Source organism: Sus scrofa, chromosome 16, assembly GCF_000003025.6.
Source record: "Sus scrofa isolate TJ Tabasco breed Duroc chromosome 16, Sscrofa11.1, whole genome shotgun sequence".
NCBI lineage: Eukaryota > Metazoa > Chordata > Mammalia > Artiodactyla > Suidae > Sus > Sus scrofa.
In genome coordinates, this window is record NC_010458.4 from 73,738,140 (window position 1) to 73,759,063 (window position 20,924).

Consider the following 20,924-nt stretch of genomic DNA (forward strand, 5'->3'; position numbering starts at 1 on the left):
CTATGGGGAAATCAGAACCAGATGGCTTCGTGAAGTTTGGGAATTTCAACAGCCTTATTCTTCGTGGAGCATGAGCTCTAGGAGTTATTATGGCCGTAGTGTTTTAAAAGCCAAGCGATAGATAACTGGACGGTCACTGCCTGACCACACATTTCAGGATCATTCTCATCTGTGAATTGATGATAAGTGAACCTTAAGTCTAAGAAAAATCCGCAGTTTGCGTTTAGTACTTTATCAGTACCCATTAGTGACGAGAGCCAGACATTGCTCCAGGAATGTTCGTTTCTAGAGGAATTGAGCCTACCATGGGGTGAGTGGCTTTTCCAGAAGGAGTCTCTGTTCACCTGTCTCACAGAGCAGTCAGCATCTGCTTGAATAATTAAGCCCGCCTTTAAAAGTTTAAGAGCAGACGCAAGTTCAGTGAAATTGAATCCAAAGAAGCGATATCCAGGCGATTGACTTTTGTGAAAAGAAATAGAAAGAAAACAAATCTATTCTGTCTAGAAAAACAGGAAAATCGTCACTAACTGTGCTTAATGGCTATATTTGCTTTTCCAACCCTTCCTAAAATGATGGCTTGTTATATAAGATTTTTCTCTCTTTCATTCTCAATGAGACAAAGACTGTCTGAGTCTGAGTGCACACATCCTAACACACCCAGGTTATTGGCAGGAAACATTACTTCCGCTTAAAGATCATGAATTGTCCTTTTTAAGATGTGCACAAAATACGTTTGTTGGGATTTCACAAGAAGGAGATGTCAAAAGGTGACGCATTTGCCAAAATAACCGTTGGGGGGAAAAATGTGTTTGGGCTTTTCTCGTTTGTCTTTTATTATTTTTATTGGGAAGAGATGGGACTATTTTGTTTATGTGGAAGAAAAAGGTCAACAAATTTAAGAAAAAGAGGCACATAAAAATCAACCATATTTGGAGTTCCTGCTGTGACACAGTGGGTTAAGGATCTGGCATTATCTGGGTGGTGGCTCAGGTCACCGCTGAGGTGCAAGTTTGATCCCTGGCCGGGATCTCCCATGTGCCACAGGTGCGGCCAGAGGAAAACAAACAAACAAAAACAATCAAACACATTTGACTCATTCTTTGTGCCACTGGGTAGCTATTCTCCCTTTCAGGGTCCCAGAAATGGAGAGAAGGGACCAATTTTACCACCAATGTCCAGAAAACTCTTCACAATAAATCATTGGTGTGTGATGCATCTACTGTCATTATTTTCTTCTTTGCTCTATGAGCATAAGGATAATAAATGTTATCCCTGCAGTATTTAGAGACCTGATACTTGAGTTCCTGCCTCCCTCATTCCCCAGGTTTGTCACATTCTATTTCTGTGGGACTTGTGTGAATTGTATGTGGGGATTGGGAAAACTGAATTGGGGTAGTATTATCATTAACGTTGGGGAAATGTAATTTTTTTTTTTTGTCTTTTGGTTTTTTGGGGGGCCACGCCTATAGCATATGGAGATTCCCAGGCTGGGCGTTGAATCGGATCTGTAGCTGCCAGCCTACACCACAGCCACAGCCACAGCCACGAGGGGTCTGAGCAGGGTCTGTGACCTACACCACAGCTCACGGCAAAGCCAGAGTGAGGCCAGGGATCGAACCTGCATCCTCATGGATGTTAGTTGGGTTTGTTAACCACCAAGCCACGACAGGAAGTATAATTTCAAATTACAGGGGAAATGTAATTTAAAAACAAAATCTTATCCTGACCTAGAAGACCTCTTCATGAAGATAATAGGGAAAGCAAACAGTTTTATTATTGAATTAGCACTAAACCGCTAATGTACATGACAGGCAATCGCTAAGAGATTCCAAAGAAAGGAAAAAAACCTCACCCTTTTCTATAAAAAGGACATACAACACATGTCATATTTGTTCTTGAAGGGGTTCAGAAAGAGCCTCCCCCAAATGTGCCACCTTGGCATGTGGATTCTGTTGAGCTGAAGGCCAAAGACACCCTGCAGGCTCAAGAGAAAATTCTGCTCTACCGTTAACTATATAGAGTGATTTACATAGGGGCTCTTTCCCAGAATAATAATTACCCAGCCTGTGCTCTTTCTCTTCTTGTCCTGTCAATTACCCTCCTGTTCTTAGAAACCCCAAGTCCCTATCTCATTTTTTAGCTTAGGATGCCACATACACCTCATTTTACCTTCCTACTTTGACCGTCTCATGTATGTGGGATTTTGGGGATCTCTTAATTTGAAAAGATGTACCCCCACACACCCCAATGTTCATCGCAGCACCATTCATAATAGCCAAGACATGGAAGCAACCCAAGTGTCCAACAGCAGAGGAATGGATAAAGAAAATGTAGTACAGGTAAACAATGAAATATTACTTGGCTATAAAAAAGGAATGAGATAATGCCATTTGCATCAACATGGTTGGACCTAGAGATTATCATACTGAGTGAAGTAAATCAGACAGAGAAAGAAGATATAATATAAAATCACTTTCATGTGTAATCTAATAAAATGATACAAAATAACTTCTTGGTAAAACAGAAACAAACTCATAGATTTCAAAACCAATCCTATGGTGACTGTAAGTGAAACTCTTCCAAGGGGGAAGAATTGGGAGGGTGGGAGTAACATATACACAAGACTGTGTAAAAATAGATGTTAAGGAGAACACACTTTATAGCACAGGGAAATCTACTCAATAATTTGTAATGACTAATATAGGAGAAAGAATGGATATATTTACGTATGACTGATTCACTTTGCTATACACCTGAAATTAATACAATACCATAAGTCAACTATACTCCAATAACATTGTTGTTATTATTATTATTATTATTACTGCTTTTTAGGGCCATACCTGTGGCGTATGGAGGTTCCCAAGGCTAGGGGTTGAATCTGCACTACAGCTGCTGGCCTAAACCACGGCCATAGCAACTTGGGATCCAAGCCCAGTCTGCGACCTACATCACAGCTCAGAGCAACCCCGGATCCCCAACCCACTGAGCGAGGCCAGGGATCGAACCCTCAACCTCATGGTTACTAGTGGGATTCATTTCTGCTGCATCACAATGGAACTCCTATACTCCAATAAAATTAAATTTTAAAAATAAATTAAAAGAAAATATAAAAGTGTCAAAGACTAAAAAGTCTCAGAGAGTTTTCTGGGTTTTTTTTGTCACATATGATTCACTATAAATGGAAATGGGAGTTAGGCTCCAATGACACACTAATGCAATCTTGTGCTCTCTTCCTATGAAGAGGAGCCCGAAGAAAAGAAACGAATGTCTATCCATCTGTCGGCTACCAAAGCTTCTCTTTAAGAATATAAGAGAAGACTATAAGAATATATATTTGAAGAGCTTTGGAATTATAGCAAAATCAAGACATATTGTAAGAAGAGATTTTGTGATTGTCAGCATTACATGTGGCTTCAATACTGCTAATATTATTTGTAGTCACTGAAAGAACAAAACAAAGAGAGAACAAACACTTTTCCTAATGAGTCCCTATGTGTTGGTTGGTCATTGCCAGCATCCCTAAGGATATAAGGAAACTTTTAAATATAATTACCTAATAAGAACAGGGGAAAAATTTAATTTTACTTTTTCTCCTGTTAACCTATCTCATGTTGATTTGATAATTAGACCAGATGAAAGAATTTTTAAAGGAAAGGGAAAAAGTCTTTCCTACATGCTCAAGATAACGAGTCCTTAAGATGAGAGTTCTATTTGTCACCCAGAGTGCATCCTAAATACACTTGTTAATGAAGGTGACCATAGGTTAGTTAATTGGCTTTATTCAATGAAATAAACTCCTCGTATCTTTATGACAGAGGCAGTTTTGCACCGTGGAGTCAGGTGCCCTCACAGTTAAGTTCCTACACGTGTCCTGAACCGGGGAGATAGGGACGTATCTTCCCAGATGGTTGCATTTCAAGGAGACAGCTCTGGTGTCCTGCAGAAAGAGGTCCCAGAGCTGTAAAGTTGTCAAGAGGCCTACTTAGCTTGTAAAAAGATATATATATATATACATTTCAAAGAGACAGATAAACAGCTTACAGTTACATAATTTTTAAAGTAAATGCTCTAGGAAAAGAGGAGGAGACACATCTTTATTTTCAATAAGGAGAATGAAGCCTCAAGTTTCATTTGTGCTGTCCTTACACTGAGGGAGTAGTAGTGATTAGAGTTCAACAAAAATTTTTAAGAGTGTTTAAAGGTGGAGTTTCCATTGTGGCTCAGGGGTTAATGAATCTATCGGCCATGAGGACACAGGTTCAATCCCTGGTTTTGCTCAGTGGGTTAAGGATCCAGCATTGCTGTGAGTTGTGGTGTAGGTCACAGACAGGGCTTGGATCTCTCGTTGCTGTGGCAACGCAGATCCTGAGTTGCTGTGGCTGGGGCGTAGGCCAGCAGCTATAGCTCCTATTCAACCCTAGCCTAGGAACCACCATATGCCGAGGGTGTGGCCCTAAACAAACAAACAAAAAAGCCAAAAAGAGTGTTTCAACATTAGGAGGTCCTGTCATGGCTCGGTGGTAACAAACTCAACTAGTATTCATGAAGACCCAAGTTCAACCCCTGGCCTTGTTCAGTGGGTGTAGGACCCGGTGGTGCTGTGGCTGTGGTACAGGCCAGCAGCTGCAGCTCTGATTCATCCCCTAGCTTGGCAACTTCCATAGGCTGTAGGTGCAGCCCTAAAAAAACAAACAAAAAATAATGTTGAAAAGTTAAATTGTAAGTAAACCTTTTTCCATATAATTTATTTAAGATCTATCATTTCTTGTAGATCCTTCAAAAGTAAACAGCATATAACTTGTTTCCAGAGGCTGAAGATAATTATAGCGGAAAGTACAAGAGTGAACTTGAATGGACGCATGCCAATTTTTGCTGAGGTCTTTCTTAGAATCAGCCACCAATATGCGACCAATAAAATATACCATAAATAGCATTTAAAAGAACACTTAAACCCTTCCTCTCTCAAACAGGTGCAAAAGATTCCTGTAATTCAAACTCAAAACCATGGAACAGAATTCAGTTAGGTTTAGGGTTAGGGTTAGGTAACCCTCCAAGTTTAGGGGGTCTTTGAATGTGTGAAGAACAGAAACCTCAGTGAGTTATATCCATACGCTTCAGCTTTGGCTGTGAATACTTGTCCCGTCCTGGCCTTTTGAAATGCACTGCTAGAAAGTTAGGATTAATTATTCAGAAGGCCTGTTACCTTTATGAAATGCAAATGACCGATTCAGGAAAATAAAATGATGACAGAAAATAAAGCATAGAACTTTGGTTACAGTTAATGGAAATACCTTCGAAGTCAAAACATCTAGGAAGCTTAGTCAGGGGAAGGATTTTGCTTTTAAAATGAAACTTTCTCAATGCTAAGCCCCTGACGGAACTTTTCTGAGTCGTTTGAAAGAATAATTTCTTAATCGGTAGTACTTGCATGAAAGCAGCTTTGAGCTTTTGGAAGAGAGCAGGGCTGTTTCAAAGCAGGGCCTGCTACTCAGAAATACAATATGGGCTCATTAAAAAGAGAGACTCCAGCTGGGCAGGGACATTAGCCAAGGTCAAAAAGAAGAGTGAGAATTCATTAAGATTTTCCCATATTTAAATCATTCTCTTAGAAATCTTATCTAAAATGTAAACCCGTGATCATCTACTCTTCAAAAGCTACATGGTCCATTTCACTTTATCTTGTCTGGGCCTGAACTAAATGCCAGTATTTTTTTCTTGGGGGGACTTTCAGAAATCAGGTAGATGTCCCTGTGGTCACAGAGGGTCTGAGTAGAGACCATGGAGCTCAATTGATGTTATAATGATTTTATTTTCAATTTCGAATCTCAGTACGGGTAGCTAAGAAATATTCATGAGACATAATTCATGGATTTTAACTTTGTACTCTTTATATTTACATATACATGTTTAACAATATATAGCAAATGATTTTTTTTTCAAAATTAACGTACGTTTTAAAATAGGATTCTTATATAGTCACTTCTCTGAGAAGCATCAATACAGATTAATTATCCTTAACGACAACAACCAAATGGTTCTCTGTCCACGTGCCAGAATAAGTAATGACCAGAATAGATAGTATTCAGTCTACACTACAAGCTGTTAGTTTCCCTGAGCAGGTGTTCAAACATACCTTTCCTCCCAAATACTTTGAAAAAGCTCATGCATGTTTATCAAAAACATACACAATGCTTTAAAATGTGTCTATTCCTGCAAAGCAATAAAAAGAGAAAAGAGTGTAGAATTGGATTCTGTTTCCCAAAGGTGGAGACATGGTTTCTCTCTCTTTCTCTCTCTCTCTTTTTTTTCCTTACATCTGTGTAAAAATAAATAAGTATCTTTAGAAACAGAGCATAGAGTTCCACCTGGCATAGAGCAACTATTCCGTGCATGTTTGAGGCCTATACTAGTAACACCTGTGGAAGGAAGAATTTGGGGGAGCATCTTTAGGGGAGTGTGCTGAGAATGCTAGACGCTCAAGTTTTAGCTCTAGATTCGGCAGTGTTCTCGCTGAAATATACCATATCCACCGAATAAAAGGCAAGAATTCCACTGCTGAGAGGCTTCGTGCATTGTTTTCATCTCTTTCAATCTCCCTTCTGGCTATTTTGTTTGTTTGTTTATTAGCTCTTCTTCCTACTGGTAGAATGGTGAAGACAAAAGAAAGTCTGAGGATAGCTTTATCTACCCTTGTAGCTTTAGTAAAGTGTTGTTTTGAGTCACTGTAACCAGAGAAAAACAGAGAATGTTTTTTCCACCTCAGGTCACGTCTCATATTGATAATTTTGCTTTTTGTTTGTTTCTTTGTGCTAATAGGTTGTAAATTTATAGGGACAAAACATATAAGGCTCCTAAGGGGCAGTGAAAAGTTTCATTTCTATTCCTATCTCCCAGCCTGGCCATTCCTCTCCCTGGAGACAGCCCGTGTTACTGGCTCCTCATGCACCCTGGGATGATGTCCTCAAATGATCTCTGGAAGGAGGAGGGTGTGACTTTTAAGGACAGGTGAGCCACTGTGTGAGGCAAACACAGTGGGAAAACTGACCACTGAGTTAGTGTCGTTGGAAGAGAAACTAGAGATTCATTTCACAATTGAGAAAATTGAAGCCTGGAGAATAAGAAATAAGAAATGCCCAATGTTGCAGAAGGTTCAAGCTTTTTTTTTTTTTTTTTTTTTGTCTTTTTAGAGCCGCACTTGCAGCATATGGAAGTTCCCAGGCCAGGGGTCGAATCAGAGCTGTAGCCTCTGGCCTATGCCACAGTCACAGCAACATGGGATCCGAGCTGCCTCTGGGACCTACACCACGGCTCATGGCAGCACTGGATCCCCAACCCACTGGGTGAGGCCAGGGATGGAACCCGTATCCTTGTGGATACTAGTTGGGTTCGTTACTGCTGAGCCACAGTGGAAACTCCAGGTTCAAGCCTTTTCAGTAGAGGTCACGTGATTTGGAGCATGATGCTTTTTCTTACCACTATGTGAAAGTGAATTAGTTTGTACGAATGTATCGAAAACTTAAACTTCATTATCTTTATCATTTGCCATTACCATGACCTGTCAAGGCTGATCAGGTAAAGGCAATGGACTGCGTCCTTAGTTTCACTGAAATGTAGCAACTGCTTCATGAGAAGATTCTGTGACTATATAAATATACCTATTTTTGCCAAATGAATGCCTTGTTTACTCAAAAATCTATGAAGTCAGCAAAGAGAATAGCATGGCGACACTGCAGCAATGGTCAAAAGGATACACTATTCTTTATGAAGCACAAGAGTTAAATATATTCATGATGTGGCCACTTAAAAATATGATGATGGTGGTGATTTTAAAACTCCTCCCCAAATACAAAATGGACAAAAAATAAATATTTTTCTAAAAAAATTTTGGGATGAAAAACAACAGAAAAAAATTGTGATGCCACAAAACTGATTGAAACAATAACTGGCAGAAATTAAAGAAGTCAAAGAAAATGGTATGATCTTAAGGAAATTTAAAAAAAGATTTTCATGCAGAAAGTAACCTGCACGAAAGCAGAACATTATGCTGACATTATTGTCTGAATCTAATCCCTGGAACATGTCAGCACCACAAGGCAGGATATTTCCCCCAAAGGAAGCCTTTTCCTAAGCCTCATATTTAGCAGAAAGACCTGGAAAGCTGTGCTTACCTGGGTCTCCATCCCGCTGCCACTGCCTTCTCTGTAGGTTTGGCAACCTCAATGGACAGACTCTCCTGGGCAAGTATTTTCTATCCAGCTACCCTAAGAGTAATGGCCATACATACTCCTTTCATCAAAATCCTGTTCTCCCAAACCAAAATATGTCTCAAGCCTGTCTTGGTTTTACTGTTTTATTCCAAAATACATCCGTAACAGATGTGTCAACCAATCGTAAAACCCAGAGAGAGCAAGCAAGAACAGTGAAGGAAAAAGCTAGGAAGAAAGAAATGGCTTTTAATGACTGCTGTGTGGCCAGTCCAATAATGACAGGAAATGGCAAATCTCAAGGGTTTTCATAGCAGACACATCACAGGGTGCTCGCGTGAAGGGAGATAATCAAAGAACACTGTTTAGCAGAGGGTCTGGAATTTTAAGTGGGATTTATGTGAACGTGTATCTTTTCTTTTCTTTTTTGACACTGGCTTCATATTTTAAATAAAAGTAGGAGGGAGTGTTCAAGTCATGCCTCAGACAGGAAAATGATCTTACCCAGCCAAGAGTCACAGAGGCTTATAAAACCCCATCCAAGGGTCACTGATATGACTGGAATTGGCTGTGCCCTTAAGGAGAGCTGTGAGCCACAGGAAGCTGCATCAAATGATGAAGAGAATATGTACAGTGGTCCATGCAGTGAAGTCCCCAAACTCTGTAATGATGAGTATCATCTGATGCCAGGAATCAAACAGTACCGCACAGAGTATCTCTAACAAGATCTTGACATTGTTACCCAGTCCAAGCCTGTACTGCTTGCCACGGGACAGGCTAATAAATTGAGATGAGTTGTGGATCAGGGAAGAGCAACTTTATTCGGAAAGCCAGTCGACCGAGAAGATGGTTAGGGCAAAGGGGGAAATTAGTGTGAGTTTCTAAATTGCTTTGGAGATGAAGCTATTCTATGAAACGTTATTAGCATCGTGGCTGGCACATGGTAAATGTTCAGCAAATGATTGTTATTATGTCATGGACAAGAAGCAGGTCATGTGTTTATTTCTCAGTCTCCAGCAGGTGTAGCTGAATTACTAAAATTGACCTAGAGAGGGAGGGAGTGGGGTGGTTGGGGAGCTTGGGGTTAATAGATATAAAGTCTTGCCTTTGGAATGGATTAGCAATGAGATCCTGCTGTGTAGCACTGGGAACTATGTCTAGTCACTTATGGTGGAGCATGATCATGTGAGAAAATAGAATGTGTACATGGATGTGTAACTGGGTCACCATGCTGTACAGTAGGAAAAAAACTGTATTGGAGAAATAACTATTAAAAAAATAAAAAATAAATAAATAAACCAAAAAAAAGAATAATACAATTGACCTAAAATCACAATTTACTGTCCTAAGATGCCTACTAAGCACATAGGATAGTTGTTGTTTAGAAGATCTCAAACAGCATCTAACACCTGGTTAGGCTGGGCTAGTTGGTGGTTGAGACCAGAAACACTCTCTAGCCATACTCTGTAGTGCTTGCAATTTGATATACATGCAAATATGAAAATTACTAATTTACATGATATTGCTACATAGCTTGACATGTAGGTCAAGGGCTTCTCCAGCTAATTCTTTATTGTGAAGGAGCATACATCATTGCAGAAGCAGGGTCAAGTAATGGAAAGTTATTTTTCTGTTTCGAATCCATCTTGTGAAATCGCCTTCCTTGCTTAAATATCTACACACCAAATAAAACACATTTTTAATGATTTTCTGGATATACTGCCAGGTATATTGCCCAGTGTAACAAACCACTAAATTTCAGTGGCCTGAAGTAACAATTATTTATTCTCATGGTCATGGGTCCATAAGTTGACTTGATCTTGAACACAGAAGACTGAACGCTAGGTTCTGGGGTCTAGGATCCAGGCTGAAAGTAAGATTCAGTTTCATTTCATACATCTCTTACCCTCCCTGGACCAGTTCCTGCTCCCAGCATCTGGTCTGTGACATGAATCCCATCCTGGGGTCTAGGCTGAAGGGTCAGTGGCTCCCTGGCCTGCACGCTTCTCACGGCAGGTCACTGGAGTTCAGGAGGGTGAAACTTGGCCACATGAGTACCATTCCAACCTCCACTTGCTTCAAATCGACAGCTATCCTGTTCACCAAAGCAAGTTGCATGGGGAGCCTAAAGTCAAGACATGTGCAGGGGCCCTGTGCCTATCGTGAGGCCACTCTCCAGAGCAGAGAATGGGGACCGGCAATTCCATCTAACCAGACCGAACTCGCCACAAGTTAAAGAAAGCTGCTGTCACGACCACACCCACTTTCTTCCATGAAAGAAAAAAGAGAGAGAGAGAAAAGTGAGCTAAGAGTACAGAGGGAGTGAACAAATGCAAAATGCAGTGTTTCCCTGAGGCCCGATCTAGTGTAGCTGATGTTCTCAGAAGACTGAGTTCTGGATTCAGACAAATTACAGAGGAAGAAGGATACAGACCTTATTATAGGTGGAAATATATGTATTTAAATAAATTTCAGATAGTACAAAAAATAGAAAAATAACGTATTTCTAAATATAACTCATGTTTGACTTAATAGGGGTGTGTGTATACGCATGTATATATAATAGATGTATACAAGTTATTTAATATTATATAATATATATTATATAATGTGTCATATATACACATATATACACACATAATTATTCACCTGAAAATTATACAGAAATATTCTTGTAAACACCTTGAAACTTTAAAAATGATTGAACATAAACTAGACCTAAGTTACCAAAAAATTTATTTAGTGAATTGGTATTCTATACACTATTTGCTCCAAAAAATTTTTTAATTAAGAATTAAGAACCAAAATACACAAAAATATCACATATATGTACAAACTAAAACACACACTTAGAAATATTTAATAGTCCAGGAAGAAATACTGTTGAAAACTTTGACTGAAACTTGATAGTAATGAAAATATTATAAATCAAAACTTGTGGCCGTCATTAAAGGAATTTAGAAAGAAATGTATAGTTCAAAATATTCGTGTCAGAAGACAAAAGGCTGATAATTAATTAATTAATTAAGGGTAAGTCTTAAATTAGATAAAAAACAAAAGAATAAGGCCAAAGAAAATGAAAGATAATACATATAAGAACAAACAGCAATAAGATAGGAAGCAAAGATGCAACAGAGGGGAATCAACAAATCCAAAAGAAGTTTCTTTAAAAAGATTTAGGAAATGGATGAACTGCTATAGTTTAATTAGGAAAAAATAAAAAAGTCCAAATAAATAACATTAAATATGAAATAATTAACATAAAAGCAACACTATTTACTTATAACAGAGACATTAAAACCTCCTGAGTACTATGAACACACTTACAACAGTAAATCAGAAACTGTAACTCAACAGGGAATTTTCTAGGAAATTATTGCTGTGTTAGGGGTCTCCAAGACCACCCCCAGCTTTGACGATTTGCTAGGACAAGTCACAGGACTCAGCCATGGTCACACTCCTGACTATGATTTATTACAGCAAAAGGATACAAAGCAAAACGAGTAGAAGGGAGAGGCCATGGGGTGAGGGAGGAGGCAACTAGCGCAAGTTTCGAGCATCCTCCCCCAGGGGAGTCAGACATCCCTCCAGGGAAGAGCTGTGACCACACAGGTGAAGTGCTGTCTACCAGGCAAGCCTTGGAGAGACTCCGTACCCAAGGTTTTCACTGGGAACTGGTCATACAGGTACTCTCTGCCTGGCATCTCCCCAAATTCCAGACTCTAGAAGGAAGGCGGGTGATTGGCTTAAACCATATTGTTTCTACAAATAGCTTGGGCAAGATGAGTCACTCTTATCAGGTTGGGAAAAAGTGGAAACTTTTCCCAAATCCATGTTCTCAGATATCAGGCAAAGGCTAATCATGCAAGTTGACCTTTGCAAGGAAAGCAATCTCAGGCCTGCTATGTTAGTTATTTCACACAATTACATTCCAAATTAACTCAAAAAGGAAATATAAAGCATGAATGACCATTGAAAAAAACTGACTCAGTGGTTCCAAGTCTTTGAAAATATTAGGCTGAGATTCTACATGCTTCGGACAAAGCAAAAACAAACAAACAAAAGAATTAAATTAACAAAAAATGTGCTCATCTACATGAAAAAAATATAAAACTTTATCAAAGAACAATAGGAAAGAGCTATATAATTAGAGAACTGTTACCCATTCAGAATAGGACAGAAAGCTTTAAAATGATAAAGATTTCAGTTCTTCAAAAATTTACTCATTGATTCAAGATAATACCTGTCAAAAATCCCAAAAGTGTTTTTTTTTCTTTTGTGAAACTTGACAAGTTAATTTTGTTGTTGTTGTTGTTGCTATTTCTTGGGCCGCTCCCGCGGCATATGGAGGTTCCCAGGCTAGGGGTCGAATCGGAGCTGCAGCCACAGCAACGCGGGATCCGAGCCGCGTCTGCAACCTACACACTCATGGCAACGCCGGATCGTTAACCCACTGAGCAAGGCAGGGACCGAACCCGCAACCTCATGGTTCCTAGTCGGATTCGTTAACCACTGCGCCACGACGGGAACTCCTTGACAAGTTAATTCTAACTTGTATATGGAAAAACAAAGACTGAAGAATAGCCAAGATACACTTGAGAAAATAAAATAAGGTTTTCCTGTCATAATATTGAAAAGATGCTTCCGTCTGGATGCATTTGCACCTTGCAGTGCATACAACAGTAAAAATGAATTTAACAGCTATTCAGGCAACAGGAACAGCGTGGGAGAATCTTGAGAAACGCATGCACCTGAAGGGAATTCCAGTGAGGAGTCCATTCCTGCAGAGCATCCAAGTCTGCTGCAGGATGATGGCACCTGAGGAGGGCGGAGGAGGATGGCACGAGAAGCAGCAGGTTGGCTCGGCATGTGGACATCTATCCATCCAGCAGCCCTAGGTGGATGGATAGATGTCCACATGAGGAAAGGCGTCAGCCCAAGGAGGTTCAAAGGTTAAATAAAGTCAGGAGAATATTCACGTGCAAAATGAGCCAGCCTGGGATGCCAGGACCCAGGGAGTAGGTGGCATAGATGTTCTGTGAGATGGCTTGAGAGCAGTGACTCTCCAATAGCTATGGGTACATCTGGAACCCAGATCCTGGTTTATAATATCATTCCAACAAAAGGAGCCAGGGCTAGTACCTGGGCAGGGAGAGTAAACCAGTACACAATGAGTTTGGAACACCTTGGGCCAAAAAGCAAAGAAGGGGTAAAAGAATGATGGTGACTTAACACAGAGACAGAGGAGCTAGGTGGAACGCCATCCCATTGGCCAAATCTGGGATAACTTCAGAGTCGCATGAAATAATGATAGTAATGGATTGTAACCAGTGAGTAAAATAAACCAACATGAATCCACACTGACAGAAAGTTCCAAGATGAATGTCATATACATACATAGTTTTAATGACCTTTACCACAAAATACTTATTCATTACAAAGGAGAAAAAGCAACTTTACAGTGGGGAAGCCTGAGCACCTGACCATCACCTGAATCAAGTGATTGTAATACGCATCACCGGAACTGGAACAAGTTGAAACTGCTTCGCTGCCTAGTAGAATGCAAAGAGAACAGGTCACTATTCTGTGACATTCCTGTCAAAGGCATATCACTTGAACTTAATCTTGAGGAAACACTGGAGAAACTGAAATTGAGAATGCTCTCCAAATTAAGTGGTCCGGAATCTTCAAAAATGTAATCACAACAGTCAAGGAAGGACTATGGAACTATTCCAAGCTAAAGAGGCTCAAGAGACATGACCCCCGAATGCAATGCATGATTCTGAATGGATCCCTTTCCCTGGAAGGGGCATTACTGGAACGATTTGTAAAGATGGAATGGAGATGGAGAACTGGAAGGCAGGAATGTATCAACATGAATTTCATGACGTGGAAGGCTGTATCGTGGTTAGGCATGAGCACGTTCTTGCTTGTAGGTAATACACACCCAAATTTGGGGGAGATGGGACATCAGGATGATAACTTATTCTCAAATGGTGCGGGAACGTGTTCTTTGTGTTGTACTTGGAATTCTGTCAGATTAAAAAGCCTTCAAAATTAAACAAGAGAAAGAAAGGGCAGGTAATGATAAACACAACGCACAGGTTACTGGTTTCCTGTATGGGGATGGGATCAGAAAGAGCCTTGAAATAACCGTAGATCTAACTGCCCTGCCTGTTCTTAAGTTGGAGACTGATTTCATGGGTGTTTGTTTTATTGTGTGTCATAACTTACATATGTGTTACATTCAATAGTATAGAATATACAAAATATTATAATAATTTTTAAAATGTATGTTTTAAAACCATAGGCTTGAGAGCACAGATCCAACTTTGAAGCATGGCTGTCATTTACTGCCCACATGAACTTGGTCAAGATACTCAAGCTTCCTGAGCTGAAGATTCTTCAGCGGAAGAATGAGAATAGTAATACATGTTCGCAGCACCGCTGTGAAGATTCAATAGGCAATATACACCGTCCATGCCCTTTATCCGAAGCCCGCTAAGATACACCTGCATTTAAACCGGTGCAATTCATTATTCCTCAAAGAAAGGGATCCTACACACCATAGGGGACTGTGGGAGTGTCTCAGGAAGAGGGTGTAAGAATAAACTTGTAGGATTTGGGCTTTGGTTGAATTTGACAGAGCATCTCCACAATCAGGTTTGCGTTAGATTGGATGGTGCCACAAAGCCAGGGTGATTCTATAATTGAGCATCTCACAAATCTTATCTACAGGGACTAGTTCAAGGATAAACCTATAGCAAAGTAGCCAGCACTCATTCAGTGAGTGGAGTGAGAGGAATGGTGCTTTGCGTTGCAGTGACCTGGTATGATAATCTATCTCTTGGCAGTGTCTGTAGGAAATGCCATTAACTATTGCATGTACACACACACACACACACACACACACACACTTACAAAGAGGCACAGCTCAGTGGTTAAGGTACACTGACTGAAACCAGACTGCCCAGATATAAACACTAGCTCTGCCACTAATGGGCTGTGAGACCTTTGGTACATTACTCTCTATGCCTCAGTTTTTTCTGTAAATGGGAATAATACTGATTACTAATGGTGTAAAGATTAAATGAGTCACATTATGCTAATATAGTATATGTGCTATGTACCTGCTGTATTATTATTCATAGACATATTGAGGACTTGCTATGTGTCTGTCCCTTTTCTGTATTTCTTTTCTTTTCTTCTTTTTTTTTGGCTTTTTAGGGCCACACCTGTAGCATATGGAGGGTCCCAGACTAGGGGTCCAATTGGAGCTATAGCTGCCAGCCTACACCACAGCCACAGCAACACAGGATCAGAGCTGCGTCTGGCACCCACACCACAGCTCACCTACACCACAGCAACGTCGGATCCTTAACCCACAGAGCGAGGCCAGGGATCGAACCCGTGTCTTCATGGACACTAACTAGTTGGGTTTGTTTACTGAGGCATGGCGGGAATGCCAATGTCTGGCCCTTTTCTAAGTGGTTTACATGCCTTAACTCATTTCACCCCCCAAACAGGGTGAAATGCCCCACTTGTGTGCTCTGAGCCCCTTAGACCACACTTCTTGTCCTAAGTGTCTTTGTGACTTTTCCAAATGCAGTAAGTCCCTGAGGGTAGGGAACCTATCATGTTCATCCCGTGTCACCCAGCATCCCAGCCTTGCTGGGGTTTAGTCTGCAAAGAATAGATGGATTAGATTTGAACCTGGCACCTCAGAGCAACATACTTGTAAAAGCTTTTTGTATTATTCACCTTGTCCTCAAGCCCTTCGAGGTTCTATTCCTGCTCGACTGAAACTGGCCTTTTCAAGGCCACCAGTTGCTCAATCCACTTTCCTGGCACATTTAACTCAGTGGACCATTCTCCCCCTTTGAGAAACTCTTTTCTTGGCTTTTGTGTTGTGGAATTGGTGGGGTATGTTTTGAAGGACCACAGCTGCTAATTTAATGGCTCACACGTCAACTCCTGGTATAAAAGCCTCTGGTAGTTATTGTAGCCTGAACTGTCTAAAACAGTATAATGTGAAAATCTAAAGACAAATAGCTCAATTTAGAACATGTAACTGCTATATAGGGCCTGTGTACCCTTGGGCAGTAACTTTTCCAAGAGTGTAGGAGGGGCCATCAGATCACCACGGGCACACGTACATCCACTTACAAGCCTGGGTTTGCGCTCTCTCTCTCTCTTTCTCAGGGAATTTTCCCACTACCTCCTTTGGCAACAAACTTCTAAGTTCATAAACAATCTTAAATCCACTCCAACGACCTGGTGGGCCAGTACCTAATAGTACTTCGTATGACTTGCAAAACTTATCATGGATTCAGAGTCAGGTGACTAGCAAAACTGAACATGAGGCAAATTCACACAAATGGTCCTCCACCTAAAATCCGTACCCAAATAACCCACAGGGCTTGGGTTCCCTCAGTAAAGTTACTGCATCAGACTCTGCAGGAAGGTAGCGCTTAGACATGTTGCTGTAAAGGCTCCCATGAGGTTCTGATGTGTCATCCTGGTTAAGAAGAAAGCACCAGACGAAGGGAAGGTGTGTGTTCTATATTCTGCTAGGTGAGGGTGTTCCAAAGACTGAAGAAACAATTCCCTTCTAACAAAGCACATAAAACACAAGGCCACAAACAGCCATTTCTCTAAAAAAGGTCTAAAAAGTGTCATAGCATATCTGTAAAGTGATAAGGAGACTTTGCTGTAAGCCACATAGCACTACAAATAAAGATTTATTATTCTACAATAACAGACTTGCAAGACACCAAGTCCCTCAATCTGTAAGACTGCAACAATACTCACACAAAAATACAAATAAAATTTTGTTTTCATTAACATACACTAGGTTTATCTATCTTTTCTCTGAGATGCTTTTGGGCCTTCAAAGATTATACAATGCTCCCATATGTTAAATAGGAAAGGGTCCCTTCGTTTACGAAAGAAGACAGGCCAGACATACTTAGCACAAAGATTCTAGAGTAAGATAAATCTGAACCTACTCTACTGGGGATATACTAAAGTAGACTTTGACTAGACTTAATGACATTTAACTCTAAATGTACTTCAAAAAGAGAGAACCTCGACCATGAAACTAGGAGTAGTGGAGAGAAATTAATCCTCAATTCAGAAATAGATTTCAAAGTCAGAATCCTAGAATGTGCCATTTATGAGATGTATAACTTTGAGCAAGCCACTCAACTGACATGGTCTTATATTCCTCATCTTAAAGCAGGGTTAATAATACCTACCTGAAAAATGCAACTGGATAGTGCCTGAAACATGGTGGTGCTCCCAAAATAGGCTTTATTGAAGTTGTTGCTGTTTGGAAAAAACAAACAAACAAAAAAAACAATTCAAATAAAATTGCAGGTTTCTGGATGGGCATTTCATTCTAATGCTGAGGAAACTACCTGGAGTTCATCAAACCTGCCTATACTCTCAAAGAGCATATTATCGTTGAAAAACATTCCCAACATATTCAGATGTTTATGCCTTTCCACAGGAGATCGTCAAGAGTAAAAAAAAAAAAAAAAAAAAACTCATTTGTAGAACTTTCACATTCATCACACAGTATCTAAATCGAGGGGAACTGTCAGGAAATTTTTGTAAAGAAGATTTAAACTAAAACTCAAAGCATAATTTGGGCTTTTGGACTCTACGACGAAGCGGTAAAATCAAACTTATGCTCCATCGGACAATGACATCCTACCAAGAGCAAATTAAACCTTTAGGAACGTCATGGGTTAAATAATCACCTTAGATAACACATTAAAAAGCAAAGTCCCTAAATACATCTAATTCAACTCTATTCCTGGGTATCATAACACCTGGCAAACAACAGGTAGACCTGTTAAACGAATGCATGAAATTAAATAATACATATTTGTTAAATGCTTGACTGACACTCTTAACAACCCCAAAATTAGAAAAGGCGGTAGTATACAGTTAGGGATCACCGTGTATTGTGAAAATGTAATGATGGATGCATTCTTCCACGACAGTTAACGATTTATATCACTTTCTTAGGAGCCACAACAGGCCTAGGGTCTCCAAAGCAGGAACCCTTGGTCCCCTCACCTTACAAAGCAGGTACTGCACCCCATGTTTCTCAGAGATGGTTTTCTGGCACCCGCAGGGCATGGTCAGATGTAGAGGTGATGGAGCAGGACAAGTCCGCGCTCCAAACATTCCTGAGTCTCCGGCGCCCCTTCTCCCCCTTGACCGCGCACCCGGATGTGCCCTTTATCCCCTTCTAGAAGACTCTTGAGGACCCAGACGACGACGGAGGAGGGTGCCTGCGGTACCAGTTGTGCAAACTCTGTGGAGCAGCCTGGAATCCTTCCCGGGAAGCGGCGGGAGGTGGGCTAGTGGGGGGGGGGGTGGTTGTCGCAGGGCCAAGTCTCTTGCGCCACCCGCAGCCCGGGCGGGGCCGGGGTCCTGACTGACACGTGCGCACCCAGCCTGGCCGGGGGAGGGACAAAGGGGAGCGGAGGGCCAAGATCTCATCAACTCAGAGCCGCCTGCCTTCTGGCTGGTGCTGGCCAGGTGCCCAGATCCGGGAAGGAAAGCAGCAGGGTACCCACGTGCCATCGCCAGGCTGGGACGCTCCGGGACAGGACTACCTCTGCCCACCCGGCGCCCCGGGCGCTTGACCGGAGCGCGCATGCTCGGCGCCCTGACCAATAGGAAGCTAGGCCCCCCGCAGAGCCGCGCCAGTTGCAAGCCGCTCCGGCGAGTGGACGGTGCCTGGGCGGCCGCCCCGCGGGCGAAGGTCTCGGGACCCGGTCTGTCAGACCTCGGACGTGGAAACTGGCATCTCCCCTGGCTCGGAGTCCGCCCTCTCGGGGCGCCAGCGCAGGTGACCTGGGGCGCGCAGCCCTTGGGATGCGAGGTCCGCTCCTGATAGGAACCCCCCTCCCCCCTCCACCTTGGAGCTCAGCCCCCTGGTCCCTGGGGCGGGGGCGTATTTAGGTCAGATCCCGCCTCCGCCTCTGCACTCGTTGCCCTTCTTAGTTTTACCGTTTCTTTCTTGTTTTTCTCCTCATTGCGGAGGTAGATGTTTTTCTTCCTTGGGCATGACCCTAATTTCTGAGGACACTTACCTCGGGAGGCCACCCCTGCCTACATCGACTTATCCGAAATTTGACCATTTTACCCAAAGAAATATTAAACATTTCTGCCTTTCTACCTTTCTCTCTCCTTTTTTTTTTCTTTCTTTGCATCCTTACATTCCCTTTCTTTTTTTTCCTTTTTCTTCCTTCCCCTTCCTCCGTTCCTTCCTTCCTCCCTCCCTTCCTTTCTCTTTCTTTCCTTCCTTCCTTCTTTCTTCCTTCCTCCCCTCCTTCCTTTTTTCTTTTTCTTTTTTTTTCCTTAAGTTCGATCTTACCTAACACCTTTCGTTTATTCAACAAATGTGAAATGTCAGGCTCTAAAGACACCTGAGTTTGAACCCATCAACTCCGACCTTGTTTGACGGGCTAAACTCTCCTCTTGCTTCATTTCTCATCTAGACCCAGAGGGTGGTGGTTTCCTGCTGGAGGGTAAGGACTTCACAGTACATGGCACCATTAGACTTGCTCCTGGCACATTGTCAGTGTTCCAAAGTTACCGTTGTTTCGAGGTACCCGTCTTTCCTGGGCTTTGGCAAATAGGGACCGTGTGCCTGGTGGCCTGTCCCAGTGCTTATAATGTAGCTCAGACACTGATACTTTTTTAAGATACAGAGCTTTATTTTCGTAAACACTGATCATTTTGGTTGAGCGAGGCATATTGTCAAATGAGTATCTTACCCAGTATTATGCTCTTCAGGGGATGTGGAAATGACAACACACTGCAAAGGAATCTTTGTTGTTCATCTGGTTCAGCTGCATGCAGACCTCTGGCTGCTCTGAAAATTCACCTATGAATCATGCATAGGCTGAAAGGCATATTTGGTTTATGGTTCTCCCCAACATCTCTCAGGCTCAGGTCTTTCATAGCTGCTGTAAAAATTTCCGGTGCAGGAAATGGGAATGAGCTTATCTAGTCGCCAGGCTATTCTTTTCTCAAGTACGCAATTGGGATGGAGTGAGCAAAAGAATGAGAACATGGATTAATTGATGTTTTACGGTAGGAAAAAAAAAAAGATAATGTCACGAGAGGAAGTGCTTGATGTCTGCAGCAGGAGTTTTGCAACACATTTTAAGAATGGAAGAAAAAATACTGGAGAATAGCATCTGTAGTGCTGTATACTTTTATTTTTAATCTTAAAAACAGTCAAATACTGGTTTGGTGATTGCTTCATAAGCTCTGGCTGTGTTACATGTGCATCCCTAAAGAAACTTGTTAGTAAGCTTCATAGCAGAATGCCAAAATTGGCTTAAAAGGATTCATGGACATTCACAGTCTCTGTATGGGAGAAAGTATGATTAAATTCCCATGTTTCGGCTAGTGCAACACTGGGAATACAAAGTGAAAAAATTGAAATAAATTTAAAAAATTTAAAAACAAAGTGAAAAATTGAAATAATTTATTGTAAAGGATATTGTCATTTTATAGAATATTCTGTGGTGGAAGAAAGTGGATTGACAGTCACCTTTTTTTTTGGCCACCCTATAGCCTGTTGAGTTCCAGGGCCGGGGCCAAATCCAAGTCATAGCTGTGACCTATGCTGCAGCTACAGCAACGCCAGCTCCTTAACCCACTGTTCTGGGCAGAGGATCAAACCGG

At 41.4% G+C, this 20,924-nt stretch overlaps 1 long non-coding RNA gene across 4 annotated transcripts in view; it reads left to right on the forward strand.

Moving 5' to 3' along the window:
- The window catches only part of LOC102161653, a 218,035-nt gene continuing 216,033 nt past the window's right edge, over positions 18,923–20,924 (forward strand). For 3 of the 4 annotated variants that reach the window (XR_002339513.1, XR_002339516.1, XR_002339515.1), the window contains exon 1: positions 18,923–19,074. This is a non-coding gene — a long non-coding RNA (uncharacterized LOC102161653). Of the gene's footprint in view, positions 19,108–20,924 lie in introns of all 4 variants that reach the window. The other variant, XR_002339514.1, reaches the window with a different exon arrangement.